The sequence below is a fragment of the Ceratotherium simum genome, unplaced genomic scaffold (genome assembly GCF_057802395.1).
Source record: "Ceratotherium simum simum isolate JZ-2026a unplaced genomic scaffold, ASM5780239v1 HiC_scaffold_44, whole genome shotgun sequence".
In the NCBI taxonomy this organism is placed as follows: Eukaryota; Metazoa; Chordata; class Mammalia; order Perissodactyla; family Rhinocerotidae; genus Ceratotherium; species Ceratotherium simum.
The window spans coordinates 1925841-1944002 of NW_028261260.1; the positions used below are offsets into that span (position 1 = coordinate 1925841).

General features: G+C 39.0%; 1 protein-coding gene across 3 annotated transcripts in view; it reads right to left on the reverse strand.

The window, feature by feature from the left end:
• The window catches only part of LOC101404327 (ral guanine nucleotide dissociation stimulator-like), a 94079-nt gene that overhangs the window by 6501 nt on the left and 69416 nt on the right, over positions 1-18162 (reverse strand). The window contains exon 10 of one of the 3 annotated variants that reach the window (XM_087428355.1): positions 3456-9352. The exons of the other annotated variants lie outside the window; for them this stretch is intronic. The gene's annotated coding sequence lies outside the window, so the exon portion shown is untranslated. Of the gene's footprint in view, positions 1-3455; positions 9353-18162 lie in introns of those variants that run through there. 3 annotated transcript variants of the gene reach the window in all.

The following is an 18162-nucleotide window of genomic DNA, read 5'->3' on the forward strand; positions in this document are numbered from 1 at the left end:
ACAATGATTTAGGGGTTTGAAGCAGTATTTTTAAATACAAATAATCTCAAAATTGGTAATATATAAAATATAATACTGTGTTAACTAACCAAAAGAGTTAAATTTGTTATCTTTCCTCCATTTATAAGGATGCATCCATTATATAGATTCTGTACAAAATTGCAAAGATCACTTTTTTCCTTTTCAAAGTTTATTTATTTTAATTTTTAATAGTGAGAAGCTTAGTGTTGGGTAAACTGCTGCACAATTACTGGAAATGCTGAGAGTCTTTTTGAAAAGTGTAAAAGTCTAAAGACAATGAAAAGTACATTTCTCCAATGTCAAGTCCTTTGAGCCTCTGTCTAGTAGTACACTGAAGAGATGGAAGATTAAGTACCAGCACAGGACACAAGAGAACAGGCTCCCAACTTGAGTCCTTCCCACTGACCACAGTGTGCCTGGCAGACGCTTGGAGATTAAATCTGGGCTTTGTCCATGGGTGGGCCCTGAGAGGAGGATTTTGCTTAAATGACCAGAGAATAGACAACATTTTTTCTTGATAATAAGTAATACTTACCATATAAATTTCTTTATAAATCTCTGAATAAAATAAAAAAATATAACCTGTACAGAAATCAACTCTTACTGACAAGCCCCACAGCCTTCTCTAGAAAGCTCAACAGAAAATGTCACAGCTGACTGTGAATTGGTCTTCTCTGAGAGCCAGCCAGCCCTTCACTGATAGCTTTGTATGAGGAAGGCCAGATACAATTCTTTGAAGATGTTTAGCTGAATTCAGAACCAAAAATCCTACCTCCAGTTGGCTTCTCTGTGAGAATGGATGGCCGGCCTTATTTCACAGGCTGGGCAGATGAGGTTTCAGATGAGCTTAAATGCTCTGTTCCCCAGTGATGGAAAAGCTGGATCGTGACATTGATTCAGAGCTGAGATTTTGCAGATAAAGATTCAGCAAATTGGATTTTTGTTCTCTACAGTGGGAGTAATTTAAGAAGCAGATAGTCTCTCACTCCAACTTCTCTTCCCTGTTCTCGATCTGTAATATCGCTGTAAAAATTCTCTCTATAAAAATTTCAATCTTTTTTCTTTGCAGTCTGTTTATTATCATCTTTACGAATTCTTTGACTTCACCACCTTCTTGGCACCACAACGCTAGCCATTGAGATATTAGTATAGATTCAGTTTTGCAATTTCATCCTCTTATCTCTATTTCCTCTGCCATTTCTTGGTTTTAGTTCTTATTGTATTTTATGCTTGAAAACATTTGAAGCTTACAGAGTATATCAGTTCCTTATTTTCTCAACTTTTTATTATCTAAGTGCCCTCAACTATCACTTTTTAAAAAAAAGAAGTGAAATACATAACAGAACAATACACTGTAATAAACTGACCACTTGTAAAATTAAGTTCAACCTGAAATCCCTCCCCACTTAACAGAGTCCATCTTTTATAATTCACCATGCTTTAGTTTGGGCAGGGTCAGTTTATCAATGATTTTTGGATGTTTTAAACCACATGAGAGAAATACAGTGTAAGGCAAAATTGTTAATCTTGCAGAAGTTGTAGAATTTCCTGATGGTTAGGGAAATCAATGGCGGAGAACCTGAATCATAGGAAAAGTAGTTAATTAATTAGCACATGACAGAGTTTGTTAATTTGGTAAGGATGATGATAAGACATATATGTTGAAAAGATAACTTTGCATATCAGAGTATTGTCAGAGGCTACTGGAAAAATTCGTAATGTTCTCAAATACTACAAAAAATGACCATTTTTTGATTAAAGATGTCATACATGATGGCATCATATACTTCTGTCAGAAAATTTGTAATGAAGAAAATGAACACTTGAGTCGTTTTAATTCTAACAATTTGTTCATGCCTATTATTAGGTTAAAAAAATTTTAAGCAGTAAAGTGGTAAGTGATGTACTTGCTTAATTTTTAATTTCTTTTAGGAAAACAACTTTTTCACATTTTTAAAAAATATTTATTTGTATTTATTTTATGCTGAATTTATTCCTGGGCACAAAGCCTTTTTTTTAAATTAAATAACACCAATTCTTTTCAAACTCTTTCAAAAAGTTGAAGAGGAGAGACTATTTCTAAAGTCCTCCTGTGGGGTTAGCACTATGCTGATATCAGAGCCAAAGACACTAAGAGAAAATAAAATGACAGGTGTTTGAAACTACAGAAATAGAAAACTATAATAGAATACAATAGAAGAGAAAAGTACAATTTCTATTGTAGAAAAGTACAATATCTTTGATGAATATTGATACAAAAATCCTCAATAAAATAGTAACAAACCAAATTCAGCAGCATATTAAAAGGATTATACATCATTTTTAGGTGGGATTTATTCCTGGAATGCAAGGATGTTTCAATATATGAAAATAAATCAATGTAATAAACTACATTAACAAAATGAAGGAAAAAATAAAAAGATCATCTTAATGGATGCAGAAAAAACATTTGACAAAACTGAACATGCTTTCATGTTAAAAACCCTCAGATATAAGGAAGCTACTTCAACATAATAAAAGCCATATATAGAAATTCACACAGAACACCATATTCATGGGTGAAAGACTGAAAACTTTTCCTCGAAGATCAGGAACACGGCAAGAAGGCCCACATTTACCACTTCTATTCAACATGGTATTAGAAGTTCTAGACAAAGCAATTAGGCAAGAAAAAGAAAGAAATAGCATCCAAATTGGAAAGGAAGAAGTAATATTATATTTGTTTACAAATATTATCTTATATGTTGAAACCCCTAAAAATTCCAGAAAAAACTTTTTAGAACTAATAAATTCTGCAGAGTAGTGGGACACAAAATCAACATGCAAAAATTAGTTGTTCTTCTATACATTAATAATAAGTAATCTGAAAAAGAAATCTACAAACATTACATTTTTATTTACAATATCATCAAAAAGAGTAAAATACTTAAGAGTCAACTTATTCAAAGAGGTAAAAGTTCCAATGATGTTTTTTGCAAAAATAGAAAAATATGTCCTAAAATGCATATGGACTCTCAAGGGACCCTGAATAGCCAAAACAATCTAGAAGAAGAAGAACAAAGTTAGAGAACTCATACTTCCTGATTTCAAAACTTACTACAAAGTAATCAAAACAGTGTGGTACTGGCATAAATACACACAATATACTAATGAAATAGTATAGAGAGCCCAGAAATAAACCTTTGCATATACAGTCAAATGATTTTTGACAAGGGTGCAAAGACCATTCATTGGAGAAAGGATAAGTTTTTCAACAAATGGTGCTGGGAAAACTGGATACCCACATGCAAAAGAATGAGGTTGGATGCTTACCTTACACCATATACAAAAATTAAGTCAAAATAGATCAAAGATGTAAATGTTAGAGTTGAAGCTATAAAATCCTTAGAAGAAAACACAGGGTAAAAGCTGTGTGTCATTGAGTCCAAATGCCATTGCCAACAATGATTTCTTTAATATGACACCAAAGACATAAGCAACAAAAAAATAACAAATTGGACTTCATCAAAATGCAAAAGTTTTCTGTATCACAAGATACTATCAACAGAGTAAAAAGGCCACCCACAGAATGGTTGAGAATATTTGCAAATCACATATCTGATAAGGGATTAATATCTAGAATATATAAAGAACTCCCACAACTCAACAATTAAAAAAAAACCCAATTTAAACATGCACAAAGGACTTGAATAGACATTTCTCCAAACAAGATAAAAAATGGCCAGTACACACATGAAAAGATGCTCAACATCACTAAGTATCAGGAAAATGCAAAATAAAACCACAATGAGATACATCTTCATACCCATTAGGATAGTTACTATCACAAAATCAGAAAATAACATGTTGGCAAGAATGTTGAGAAATTGGAACCCTTGTGCTCTGATGGTGAGAATATAAAACTGTGGAAAACAGTATGGTAGTTCCTTCAAAAATTAAAAATTGAATTACCATATCATCTAGCAATTCCACTTATGGGTTCTGAAATAATAGAAAATATATTTATTGGTCTCTGCCTCTAGTTCCTGGCACAGAGCTCCTAAAACCCTTGTAATTTCCTAAATGATAAGAACACTAGGAGCATCTCTTGTTCTAATATTTGTCTTTGACTCCATCCCTGACACAGAGCTCCTAAAACCCTTGTAATTTCCTAAATGATAAGAACACTAGGAGAATCTTTTGTTCTATTGAGGCAACTCTGGGTGGGCTCCTGGATGGCTCCTGGATGGGGGCTGGTCACCAGACAGACCAAGCCCTGATTAGAAGCTTGGAATATTTAGCCCTACTCCTTATCCTCCAGGCAGGGGAGAGGGGCTGGAAACTGAGTTAATAATTGATCATGCCTACATGAGGGAGCCTCAGTAAAAATCCCAATAGAAGGAGGTTCAGAGAGCTTCCAGGTTGCCAATGACAAGGAGTGACTGGAGAGTGGTGCACCTGGAGATGGCATAAAAGCTCTGTGCCCTTTCTCACATACCTTTCCCTATGCGCCACTTCCATCAGGCTGTTCTTGAGTTATATCCTTTTATAATAAACTGGTGATCTAGTAAATGTTTCTCTGAGTTTTGTGAGCCACTCTAGCAAATTAATCAAACCCAAGGAGGAGGTTGTGGGAACCTCTGGTTTACAGCCAGTCAGTCAGAAGTACAGGAAACAGCCTGGGCTTCTAACTAGCATATGAAGTTGAAGTGAGGTTGGGTGGGTGTGCAGTCTTATAGGACTGAGCCCTCAACCTGTGGAATCGGATGTATCTCTGTGTTGACAGCATCAAATTGAGTTGAATTATCTGACGACCAGCTGACATTCCAAGAATTGCTTGTTGGAGGTCTGGGGAACCCTCCCACATGTGAGAAAATAAATCTCAGAACACCATTTATGGGTATACACCCAAAAGAACTGAATGCAGAGGAAAAAGACATATACATACACCCCTGTCATTAACAGTGTTATTCAAAATAGCCAGAAGCTGGAAGCAAGCCAAGTGTCCATCAACGGATGAATTGACAAAAAAAATGTGCTGGATACACACAGTGGAATACCATTCACCCTTAAAAAGGAAGGAATTGACACATGCTATGGCATGGATGAACCTTAAAGACTTTATGCTAAGTGAAATAAAGCCAGCCACAAAAGTAAAATAGTGTATGATTCTACTCATATAGTAGTCAAATTCATAGGAATAGAAAGGAGAATGGTGGTTCCCAGGGGCAAGAGGGAGAGACAACAGGGAGTTGTTGCTTAATGTGCACAGAGTTTCACTGCAAGGTAAAAATAGTTCTGTGGATGGTTGGAGGTTATAGCTACACAATAATGTGAATGTACTGAATGTCACTGAACTGTACACTTAAAAATGGTTAAAATGGTCAATTTTATGTTATGCATATTTTATGACCATTTTAAAAAATTAATTATTTCCAACAAATAAACAAACACTAGCTACATGCGATAGCATGGATAACTATCACAATCATAATGCAGCATAAAAGAAATTATATTCAAAAGGAAATATATTTTATAATTCAATTTATATAAAATCCAAAAAGAAACAAAACCGAGGTCTGGCTTCCAGTAATGGTGGAGTAGCTTGTTGAACTAACACTCTCACAGATAACAATGATAAAATCTGCATAAAATATTATATATATTTATAGAGAATCATTTATCTATATGTAATACACATATAATAAATGTGTATGTGTGTGTATGTATAAATCTCTTCCAAAGCAAGCAGAACTGAGACGGAGTCTTCCCTTAAATGATGGGAATTGCACCAGGAGATATTTGCAAGCTTGAGTCTTTTGCCTCAAAGCATTCCAAAATCTGTACATGGCCCAGACAGGGGAAAAACTACAGTCTTACTTGTAATGCTACAGGATATATTTTGGGGCTGGCAGAGTAGCTGGAAAGTTGGGGAGAAATTCTGGAAGGGAGGGACCCACAAAGAGGAAAATCTCAAAATATGTATGAATGTCTCCCCCACACACACACCAAATTGGCAGATCTTTGAACAACACACATGCAAGGCCCCAGAGGGCCTTGTGTAAACAACAGTTGGAAGATGAAAGAACTGAATGAGGATTTCAGCTATGCCCACTGTAAAGGAGACAGGATTGGAGTTTCAGTCCAGCCAAGTTAACTCTCTGCTAGAAAAACAACAACACTCTTCAAAGGAATACAATAGAATCCAGAGTCTCTATAACTATCATTCATGGTTTCCAGTACACAATTTTGAAAAATCATGAGATTTGAAGAAATAGGAAAATGTAATCCATATATGAGCAAAAGCAGGCAGTAGAAGCTATCCTCAAGGTGTTGCAATTAGCAAACAAGGATAAGAAAGTAGCTATTATAAAGATGATCATGGTGGTAAAGAAAAATATTCTCATAATGAATGAACAGATGTTGAAACTCAGCAGAGAAATGGAAATTACAAAAAAGAACCAAATAAGAAGATGAAATAAAAAAATACTTTTGAGTTTACCGGTAGATGAGAAACAGTAGAAGAAACATGAAGACAGAGCAATAGAAATTATCTAGCCTGAAGAAAAGAATGTAAAAATTTTGAAGAAAAATGAAGAGAGCCTTACAACCTGTGAGATGATTGAGTCTCCAGCAGAGGGGAGAGACAGAAAAATTAAATGAGGCAGAAAGGCAAATCAATAAGTAATAGCATAACTTTCAAAATTTGGTGGAAAATCTAAAATTTTAGATCCAAGAAAGTCAGGAAACCCACAAAATAAAACACAAATTAAAACCATACCTAGGCACGTGATAGTCAAGCTGCTAAAATCCAAAGATAAAGGAAAATCTTGAAAGCAGTCAAGGAAATACATATATACATGGGAAGACATTACATACAGGGAGAAATAATGTGAATGATGGATGATACATTATCAAAAACAAAAGAGACAAATCAATAACAAAATGACATCCTTCAAGTGCAAAATGAAAACCCAAAAGTCAACACAGGATTCTATATTTAGCAGAACTCACTTTCATAAAGGAAGCAGAAGCCACAATAAGAGACCGCACACCTATTAGATAGCTAAAATACAAAATAAAATTGCAAGTACCGAGTGCTGGTGCGGACTAGGAGCAACTAGAACTAGGAATGCAACATGATAGTTGCATTCGGAAAACAGTTTAGCAGGTTCTTATAAAGTTAAACATACATTTATTATATGACTCAGATATCCCCCTCCTAGGTATTTACTGAAACAAATTAAAAACTAATGTTTAAACAAAAACCTTTGTGTGAATCTTTATAGCCATTTTATTCATAATTGCCAAAAGCTGGAAATAAACTAAGCGTCCTTCATCAGGTGAGTGGAGAAAGAAGCTGCGGCGCGTCGGGACAGTGGAATAGTGCTGGCAATACAAAGGATAAGCTCTGGATTCACCCAACAACATGGATGAATCTTGGAGGCGTTTCTCTAAGGGAAGGAAGCCAGATGCAAAAGGCTATATGGTATATGATTCCATTTACATGACTTTCTAGAAAAGGCAGAATTACAGAGATGGAAAGTGATCAGTGGTTGCCAAGGGATGGAGTGGGGGAAGCGGTTGACTACAAAGAGACAGTATGAGAGAATTTTGGGGGTGAAAAAACAGCTCTGTGTGGTACTGTGGAGATGGATACACGACCATAAAGTTGTCAAAACCCGTAGAACTGTACACCACATAGAGTGAATTTTACTCTGCAAATTTTAAAAATCAATCAGGATGCTGGGGAACTCAGATGGAATGCAGCGACAAATGAATCTCACTGTATTACAAGCACCTGACATAAGCACACAGAAGGGGTGGGGGTGAAAGGTCCTGACCTAAGTAACTTTGGAAGACAGTGCTTTGACGGGATACTGTAAAACTAAAGTACTGGACAAAAACACTGTACACTAGGTGATAAATGTGTTTCTCATAAGGGTATGGATTAGCAATTCTGAAACTAGTTGACACATTAGTAAATATATTGTAGATAACTGGAGTTAAGTTTCTCACTGTTGGTAAAAGAAGTTACATATAAACAAAAGGAGAATGCTAGAATAAAATCTGTGGTGCTGGGTTGGAGTTGGAAGTATCAGTATAAATCCATGTCTCTTTTAATATCTCTATCCAGATAGATAGTTAGATTGATAGATAGATGGATAGATCAATAGATAGATGTGTATACCTGAGTTTATATTCATACATACATTTCCAAGCTCTGCTGAGTGGGTCTAGAAGCAGTTACACTCTAGTATCAATGAGCACACCTAGCTCCCAGATCTGCATTTATATCATTCTCCAATAAAAAGAACCAGGTTTTCTTGGAGAAGTGGCTAATTCTAGGGCTGGAGATGGAAAATACAAGATGAACCTGGAACACCTTGTAATGCCAGAAAGTAGGAAAGTGCTTTAAAAAAAACACAGAAAATGATGAGATGTGTCAAAAGGAATCAATCTGAAAGACTTCCCAATGGCTGGAAAATTGTGAGCAACAAAATAAATAATGGTAGCATTGGATTATTACCCAGAGAACAAAATAAATATCCATGAGTCTATACTGATATAAAATAGATTAAATAAGAAAGGAAGAAAGAAAGAGAAAAAAAAAAGAATGAGAGAAGGAGAGGAAGAAGGAAGGGAGAGGGAGGGGGGGAATCTTCCTCACAGAATTCCAAATAAAAACGTGGCTGGATAGCATGAAATAGAAAATTGCCACTAGAACACCACAGTAATAATTACTGTGAGCAAGACTGACTGATGAATGCAAAAGCTGTGGGTGAAACTTAAAGAAGAAACAGTACATTTGCAGAGCCTCAAAGCATCTCCCTCCAAATACTTAACTTTTTTCTCTTAATTTCTTTAAAAGACCTATGACTATTTAAAGCAAAAATTATAACATTGTATTGTGGGATTTACAACATGGGTAGATGTAAAATTTATGACAACAATAACATAATGGACAGACATAGGTAAATGGAACTGTTCTGTAGCAAGGCTTCCATATTTTACATTGATTAAACTGGTGCACTATGAAGTCTAGGTAGGCTGTGATGTGTTAAAGATGCATATTGTAATCTGGACCAACCACTAAAAACTGCAAAGGTGTGTCACTTAAATGCTAATAGAGGAATTAAGAAGCAAAAAAAAGGGTTTGTACAAGAATGTTCACAGGAGATGACCTGCAAGACGAGCGCACTGTAGGGCATCCACAGAGCAGAACGCCCTCAGCCATGCCAAGGAGCAAATGCTGACACACACGTGCTGGGTGAGTCTCATCTACCTCGTGCCGAGGGAGGCAAGCTGGACAGAAAACAATACACGTGGGATGATTTCAGCCAAGATGAACCTATGATGAAAAAACCAGAACAGTGGTTGCCTCGGGGGAAAGAAAAAATTGCCTGGGAAGGAACAGGAAGGAGTTTTCTGGGGGTGATGGAACTATTCTATTCTTAAAGGGGTGAAGGTTATATGGGCATGTTTATTTGCCAAAACTGTACAGTTGAGAGTTGTGCCTTTCAGTGTGCGTACATCTTACACCCCCCACACACAAAGGACTAAAAGAATAATAAAGTGAGGTGGGAATGGGATGGAGTGTGGATGAAACAAAATTGGCAGACAGTTAGTAGTTGTTGAAGCTGGGTGACGGGCCTACTATGCTATTTTGTTTATTTTGTATATTGTTTAAATTGTTCTGTAATAAAACACTCGTATAAGAAGACAAACTCGATATACAGTGTTTGCTGGTAAGATATCGCTTACCTTTTGGGAGGAAGGAGGGAGAAATGGATTGTTGGCACCGGAGTGAAGCTGGTGCTAGTTCTTGGTCACACAAGTGTGTTCACTTTGTAATAATTCTTTGAGGTTTACATGGATGATTTCTGCATATATTTCTGTACTCATGTTATACATCAATAAACATTTTAAATCCTTCATATTTGCACAAAGATCCTAACTCAATATCTCAGAATAACAGCAGTGTTTTGTTTTAAAGTGGAACACGTTCACTCATGACATCATCACATGGATTTTAATACTTCTAAGTATCTATTAATGCCCTCATCCTTGCGTGGCCCCCTGGGTCTTTCCATTTTTGCCTCAATTTGGCAAGTGGCATGGCTTTGAGTTTTTATGATGGGTATGGGCCCTTCAGGTGGGCGAGGTCCAAAGGAAGGATCTCTGCAGCGACCTTGACCACGGGAACCAGAGGGAGGATCATGGCAACCTGGAGGGATGGAGGGGATGGTAGGACAGGTGGCCTTGTAAAGGCAAATTCCAGAATCCCAGGCACTCATTATTTCCATTTTAGATATAGAATTTACCCTTCAAATACTGGCCAGGAAGTTTCCACGAGGGCTGCAAGCATCCTCAGCAATAGCCAGGCTGGTGAGCCCCACCCCTACTTGAGTACTGGCCTCAAGGGATGTAGCCCAACCACACTGCGCATACTCTGGGGGGTGGGCAGGGCATAGAGAGTGGTCATGGTATAGAGAAGAGGCGGAATAGAGAGTGGGGTGGAGAAGCAGAGGGATGGGGACCAGGGGCGGGGGGACAAGGTGGGAGTTGGGGCCCCTAGCTGTGTATGCTGGGAGCTTTTGTCTCTTAACCGCTCCCAGCTGGGAGCTTGCAGGACCGCAGGACTACAAATCCCAGGAGGCTGTGGGCATGGGGCGGTGCCTAACCCTGGGGGGAGGAGCAGGGCTGTGTGCGCTTGGCCGAGGGACAAACCGCCCTTGACTCAGGACTCTGGTCCTGCACCCGCTGCACGTGGACTGAATCCCAGAGGGATGCGACGGGACGAGCGGGACCAGGGAGTTAGGAGGATGTGGCGGCTGCATGGGCAGCCAAGGGCCTGCAGCGTGCAACTGGTTTTGTCCAAAATAGAAGTCGGACTCGTGCCTCTTCCACACCGCCTCCCTCCGTTGTTTGATTCCTCCTCCCACCTGCGTGCCTGTGGGTCTTTCCACAGCCTCCTACCAAGTCCAGGGCCAGGTGCTTCTCTAAAATGCTTATGGGAACTGGTTTGACATCCCATAAACTTTCCACTTTGCCTGCTGCCCTCTGCCTTCTCTAGCCAAAGTGCCATCCTTTCATCAGCTTTTGAGAGAGATTCCCCCTTGTGGCTGCTCTTGCAAGTACAACTTAAGAGCTTTGCTGGGTGGTAACATTGGCTGTTGCTTGCCTTTTTCACAGGTGTGGAAGTTAAGGCATCTGTGAGGTTAATCACTGGTTTCCCCAGGATCCGCTAAGAGCAGAGGAGAACAACCCAATTCCCAGGCAAGTATCTAGTAGGCCATTTTTACCAACGCATTCCAGGGCAGTGGCCTCCAAAGCAGCAACCTTAAGACGAGAATAGCTTAAGCATTTTGCCCTTTAGATTGATCACCTAATCTCAGCTCAGGCCTGAGTGGCCAGTCTCTCAGGGACACGAGTGGCGACTCTGATCACTCAGGAAGAGACCAGTCATCCAGCTTTGGGAGAGGGATGTGTAAGGTAGACAGCACTTGGGCAGCATTTGAAACCCGTCAGCTTTAACATCTCTGCTTTGGATTCTGGCAAGGTTCCCGCATAAACATGCCTAGGGATAGTCAGAGGTACCATATTCTTTAAAAATTGATTAGAGTTGTGAAAGGAACAGAGCATAAAATATCCTGCTTATTTGCAAAAGATAAAATGCAAGCAAGACCTTCCTGTTAATTTTTTTCTGCTCATTCTCTTAGCTGTACTGTACGTTTGAATGCAGAAACAAAAAACTTGAATTGCCAAATTCTCTTTTCCTGAGATTGGTAAATTAACTTAAATGTCTTATTGAAACCTGTGGAGGAATGGTTAGCAGCTTTCATGATTTATGTCGTCCCTAAAAATCTGGGCTTTGATCTACATGAAAAAAAGTCCCTGTTTATATTACACATCCCAATAGGTTACATTTCCGATTCCTGAATGTGGGATATTATCAAAACAACTGAAAAACCTGGTCATGGAAACTGGACCCTGTCACTTTGTCAAGAATTTGCCTCTTTATGAATTAACGACACATGAATTCTTTAACATTTTTGTAAAGAAAGAATGAGAAAGTGTGTAGTGTCTCTGAATGTGGCAAGATAGGGAAGTCTTGTTAGACCATATCCTCGGGTTCTTCTCTCGTGTTCAATAGGCCCAGGTGATAGTCCGTGTAGTCAGGTGCAGCGCCGCTCCCCCAGGCCCCAGTGTTCCATCCTACTCTGACCTGTGCCCTCTTCAGGGGGTTCTGATGACACTGGTCCACAAGTGTTGGAAGGAGACATTGTAACATGAGAATATTCATCATCTTAAAACAAGGATTAATGGAGAGGAAAGTCTCAGGGTGTGTGTGCTCTGATGCACTGCTGTTGGGGTATGGCCGCAGTGACAACTGTGCTCCCAGCAGTCCCCACAATAGCTGTCTCAGACGTTTGATCTCCTGGCGCAACCACAGCAGCTGTTGACAGAGCTGGGAACTCATCGTGGTTCAGTGTCTTCCATCAGATTTTGTCGCTCTGACCCTCCTCTGCTTGCCCCATTCTCACTCCTATCCGCTGTGTTGATTGCTTTGTAGTTGTTTCCTAGGAGCCACTGTGTAACTCTGTTTCACAGTGTCTTTAGGACCCACTCTCACTACACAAGTCACTGTACAACAGCCCCTTATCCTGGTGTAGCCCATGTTCATCCTCTCCAGTGGAGCTGTGAAGAACCCTGCTTAGTCGGAGCTCCTCTCATTCTCATGCTGCTGGGGCTGCTTACGAAGCTGGGCATCTCATCTTTGGTCATCAACATTATTCTTTTCATCGATTTTCTGAAGTCAGAGACGACTTTGTTAATAATGTGACACTGACTGTAACAGACACTTTTATGTATCTTCCCCAACAGCTCTGTGAAGTAGGCCTGTGATCCCCATTTTACAGGGGGGGACACTGAGGCTCAGAGAGGTTGAGTAGCTTCCTTCACTTCACACAGTTTCTTGGTACATTTTGAGTCTCCACCTGGAACTCCGCCTCTCAGGTGTGTGCACTTAGCTGGTGTTCCACTTTGTGCCTCTCTGCCAACCTCTCCAAAGGCACACGCCCCATCCTGAGTCCATTTTCTGCTTGATGGCAGTCACCCTGCACAAACCGGCCCCATGCAGGGAGTGGACTAGTCGGGCATGGTCCTCCAGCTTACCCTGGGCAGGTTCTAGGTTTCTTGGGAGAGCTGGAGCAGTGGAAGATACTGACCATCACTCACCTGGAAGGTTTGTTATGTAGAAATACTCCACTGACTTTTTGCAGGTGTCATGTATTCTTTGTCTTCATTGCTCCTCTGGGCTTTCTCTTACAGTCCGTGCTGTGCAGTAACATACAGTACAGAGACTGGGGAACATAATGTTGTTGCCCTGCACCAAACGGTCACATTACTCATTTTTCTAATTATGAAAGAGTTACATACTGTAAAAAAAAGTCAAATTACCCAGATCTATGTAGAGTAAAGTGAAACCTCCCCCATCCATCCCTTTCCCTGCAAACTCACTCCCCTACTCAGAAGGAACTATTGTTAAGAGTTTGCAGCTTATTCTTCTGGACATTTCCTATGAATTTATAAATACACATAAAGTTTTTTTAACATAAATGACATAACTACATCATTTTGCAATTTGTTGTTTCCCAAACCATATATCATAGATGTCTCTCCTTATCAGTGCTCGCCACTCTAACTTAGTTTTTTAGAAGTTTTAGAGGTACTCCAAAGAACAGGAATACCATGATCTGTTTATCTCTTCTTTGATAGAGATGGGATTACGTCCAATTTCACTATTATACATAATGCTGCAGTAAGATCCTTGTATGGAGTTTATTACACTGCTATTCAACTGCTCAATTTTCCTTGTTTCCTCTTGGTCAGAGACTATGATATATTTTTAACAATTTTATGGGAATTATTATTGTTATTATTATTATTTTTGTGTGTGTGTGAGGAAGATCAGCCCTGAGGTAACATCCATGCCAATCCTCCTCTTTTTGCTGAGAAAGACTGGCTCTGAGTTAACATCTGTTGCCAATCCTTCTCCTTTTTTTCCCCCAAAGCCCCAGTAAATAGTTGTACGTCATAGTTGCACATCCTTCTAGTTGCTGTATGTGGGATGTGGCCTCAGCATGGCCGGAGAAGCGGCGTGTTAGTGCATGCCGGATCTGAACCCGGGCCACCAGTAGCAGAGCACTTAACCACTAAGCGACGGGGCCAGCCCTATGGGAATTATTTTATAGGGAATTTAATTTTATCACTGAATAAAGACATTTATGGGGAAACTGGACTTTAAGGTCATCCATCTCAGTATTCTGGAGAAAAATCATGAAGCTTAGAAGGTATGAGGCTTGCTCCATCACAATCGAACAAGTCATGTTAACAATTTAAAGTTGAATGTTTGAATAGCCACTACTCTCTCTGTTCAGAGGAAGAATGACTTTTCTTGTCTAGAAAACTTCTGACTCCAGGGGCTCTCACTTGTGCTTCAGAGAGGGTAAGATATTGGTGTTGTATCTGTTTCTCTTCAGCTGTAGGCTGCATCTTCTAAAGATCATAGAATTGAACATGGTCCAATAAATGTATATGAGTTGGGTCAAAAATTCAAAGTAAGGAACCCAAGATAGGAATCCATAACTTTGGTTCTTAATAAAGAATTTCCTTTGATATCCTCAAGTCTCTGTGATTACTGTGTATACATGAATGAAATATCCCTCTGTCCATTTCTTAAGTTGTTTCCATTGACTTTATGGATTTATCCTCTAATCCAGATTCTAAGTGTGAAAGAACATCTTTGTCCTTCAAAGAAAAGAAGCCATTGAAATTTGATTTTCTTTTAGCTCGCCATCCTACAAGTTTGAGGAATAAATTATCATGTAATGGTACAATGATTCTGAAATCTAATTTTTAATTAGAGGGTGTAAGGGATGAATGAATGGTGGTTCATCCCCATGGTCAAGGGTATTGTACACGTGGACGTGTAAACAAGATTCAGGAAGCTGCTTCAGCCCTGTGACATCCCTGAGAACCACAGTGCAGGAGGATCTAGGCACACAGCCATCTGCCTCGATCTCCTGGGTTACATGTAGATCCAGGGGTCTTGAGAGTGGTGTCAGAGCAGCTAGCTTTTATCTATTTCTCCCCTTCCTTCTCTCCAGCTTATCTCAAACAGTCCTGACTATCATATTTTAAAGGCCAATTGTAGTTATTTACATGAGCTGCTTGTTCATTATTGCAGAGTAATAATCAGGCATACCATTAAATATCATTTAATCTACCTAATTAAATTTGTTGTACCTTTTGATTGATTAGAACACTAAAGTTAGTTCAGAGTTTGATATTCACCAAATGTGTTAATCTGCTTACAACTGCCATGTGCCTCATTCCTCTTAGAAGTGTATCTTTGGCCCATCACAAGATTTTAATGAATCAAATCATCATAAATTAAGATAATGTATTGTCTTTTGGATGATCGGGAGGCATATGGGTCCATTTTGGAAATATGCCCATCTTTCTTTGCTCCCCATGGGAAGTTTCTTGTCACTAGGTTTCCAGGTGGCTTGCACAAGCCCTAGGTCTATAAAGCTTGGTGCCTCTCCTTCTAATTGAGGTAGAAATAAAAGAGGTCAGAGAGACTTATTATAGTTTTGGTTTCATGAAGTCTTCAATGAAGACCATCCATGCATATTGTTCTGGATAGCTCTCTGTTCCTAAGACTACTAGTTACTTTAAGGGCTTGTCTGGAACTGTCAATGGTCTGATATTTTACCTTACCTGCAAACGAATAAGTTAGCTACCATGGTCTTACAGATGCTGGCAAAAGATACGAGACCCATGGGTCAGAGACACAGGACTTAATGACACAGCAATGGCAGTGGCCAGAGTATCAACATTTGCACTGGTTCACTAAATCCCACTTCCTACAGGATGATACACAGTGGGCCAGGAGACATGCAGAGGGTTGCAAGAACTCAGAGCTTAAGGAACTCAAATCTTCGATAACAGGCAGGAAGTCTGCTGAACTTTGGCCTGGGGAAGGGTGTTATTTTTATTATACTGGGGAGTAAGCAAGCCTGCCTTTTGCTCCAGAGGAGGCCACTATTTCTATCTTCCAAGGTTGTCAGCTCTACACACGTTCTTGAAAAGATAACCTGGTTTTACTGGCTTTCAAAGGTAAGCTTGAATGAGACTTCATCATCATTCCGTTCTTCTGTTACCTTTATTGAGATTGTGCAAATATGCTCTTTTCTCTGTAAAGTTCACTAACTTTATTCATACATAAGGGTTGCTTTTGGTTTTATTTATTAAGTTAAAATTTTCTTATTAGAGCAAATGAGGAAACTATTATGGGTTGGATCTGAAGGTATGCTTTTCCAGGAAAAATGTGAAAGAAGATCGGTGCTCACAGAACTTTGCCACAAGGAGTTGATATCAACTTAACTGATTTTAATTTGAATACTGTTTTGTACAACTTTCTTCCATCTTACTTCATCCTCTCTGCTTCTTGTAACTCTCATATGGGCATGGGGCAGTTTCAGGGATTCACTGAACTCATTTACAATATTAAAATGGTTTTTTCTGTTGTGTTTTTTTTTTTTATTGAGGTAAAGTTAACATACAACATTAAATTAGTTTCAGCGGTACAACATAATGATTCAGTGTTTGTATAAATGTTGAAATGATCACCACAATAAGTCCAGTTAACATATGTCCCCATACATAGTTACAAATTTTTTCTCTTGTGATGAGGACACGGCGTATTTCAAGGTGCAGAAGAATCAATGATGATGTCATACTTTTCCATATACAACTTGATGAATTTGGACATAAGTATACACCCTTGAGACTGTCACCACCATCAAGGCCACAAACATATCCATCACCTCCCAAAGTTTTCTCTCACCTCCTTTATTACTATTATTGTGTAGTAAGAACTCTTAGTATCTACACTATTAGCAAATGTGATGTATGCAATACAGTCTCGTTAGCTGTAAGCACTATGCCATATCCTAGATCTCCAGAACTTATTTATCTTGATTACTGAAACTCTGTATCCTTTGATCATCAGCTCCCCATTTCTCCATCCCCTCAACCCCTGGCAACCACCATTCTAACCTCTGCTTGTATAAGTTTGACTATTTAAGATTCCACATATTTGTATTTGCCTTTGTCTGTCTGCCTTATTTCACTTAGCATAACGTCTTCTAGGTCCATCCATGTTGTCAAAAATGGCAGGAACTCCTTCTTTTTTCAAGGTTGACTAATATTCCATTTCTTTATCCATTCACCCATCAGTGACATTTAGGTTACTTCCATATCTTGGCTATCGTGAATTAGCTACAATGAACATTAGAGTGCAGGTATTTCTTTGAGACCCTGAGTTCAATCCTGTGGGCATATACCAGAAGTGGGATTGCTGGATCATATGCTAGTTTTCATTTTTGGAGTAAGCTCCATACTGTTTTCCATAATGGTTGTACTAGTTTACATTCCCACAAGGGTTCCTTTTCTCCACATCCTCACCAACATTTGCCATCTTTAGTTTTTTTGATAATCGCAATCTTAACAGGTGTGAAGTGATAGCTCATTGTGGTTTTGATTTGCATTCCCTGATGATTAGTGATGCTGAACACCTTTTCATACACCTGTTGGCCACTTGTATGTCTTCATTAGGAAAAGTCTACTCTGGTCCTTTGCCCATTTTTTAAATTGATTTATCTTCTTGTTATTGAGCCAACACGAAAAAAGAGAACAAGATTTCCAGGCATTATGGATGCTTCCCAGTTGATGCAGATGGTTTTGTATTTACAGTGGTACCAAAAGATCATGTTTCATGCTTTTTCTTCAGCTTGTTATAAGACCAGCAGTAGCTGCGGCATGGCAGATAATCGGGATCTTCTGGGTTTGGAGGTTTACAACATAAATGAGTGGTAATGAATTTTTTATTATTCCAAGGAAATTATTGAGATCATAGTCCATGGCATCCAAGGTTGATAGGTGTAGGAGGAAATTAAGGTGAGGATCGGTGATCTGGCACTACTTCTGATCATGAGGCACAGGTATCTACTGTATGAGTGTTTGAATAAAAATATTAGAGATCAGGAATTTGTGGTGGGTGAATATGTTTTCTGAATTATTTACTTTTGA